We start from the raw sequence: 1034 nt of genomic DNA, 5'->3' as shown, positions 1-1034 counted from the left end.
ACACACACACACACACACACACACACACACAAACACACACACACACACACACACACGCACCCTTATACTATACTTGGCTACCACTACATGTCTTCACCCTCCACATCTCACCCACCTTTTATGTTTTATGCGTGGTTGGTGGGAAGGTTTTTCTGTGGTTCGGTCTACCTCCGAGGCTTACGTCTGCACCATCCCATCCTTGATGTCAAAGCCTCAATTTGGAGAAATGTCAGTGAGCACAATGAGCCGGCAGGTCAGGGAGCTGTGTCACCACGACGCAGACTAGATACAATCACATCAGCTGCACTGATCATCTCAAACCGCCTGAACGAAAGTCAAACAGAGAGAAGACAGAGGAGAGAGACAAACAGACAGACAGACACACACACACACACACACACACAAGATAGAGAGAGAGGGAGCCAGGGTGTCAGATTGGGAAACACCTCAGCAGCATATCAGTCACAACTGCTAGCCTTATTGCCTCTGTTGCCATGGCAACGAGGGACTGTCAAGGCATGCTGGAGGGAGGTCACTTACTTTAGGAGAGGGAGAAGTGGAGCCGGTGCGTTGCGCTGCCTGGCTGCTGTATCACTTCGCCTCACTTTGCAGGTTAGAAGCTAAGTAGGAAAGATGAGACACTTTGAATTGAGCCAGCGGGGATATGAGATGGAATATATAGCGGCATTCAACTTTCCAAAATAACTTGTTTAACCCCTGTGTTGAGCTCTGGGGGCCCACAGACCCGTCCTGTATTCAATTGTATTTTTCTGCTAAGGCCTCCGGGGTCCCAGACAACCATCCTGTACTCAAACAGGTATCCCACTAGCCTCATCTTGTCCTCTGGGGTCCCAGAGACCCGTCCTGTATTCAATCGTATTATTCTGCTACCGCAGCCCCGGCCTTCAGGTCCTGAGACCCATCCTGCACACGTTAAATAAACTAAACCAGTCCCGCAACACATATACAATGTTTAATAACCCTTGTGTTGTCCTTCTGGGTCAAAAAGATTAACACTTTTCTTTTTAAGTCTT

This window comes from Etheostoma cragini, chromosome 9, assembly GCF_013103735.1.
Source record: "Etheostoma cragini isolate CJK2018 chromosome 9, CSU_Ecrag_1.0, whole genome shotgun sequence".
Lineage (NCBI taxonomy): Eukaryota > Metazoa > Chordata > Actinopteri > Perciformes > Percidae > Etheostoma > Etheostoma cragini.
The sequence above is the reverse complement of the archived record's forward strand: the minus strand, read 5'-3'. Positions refer to the sequence as shown.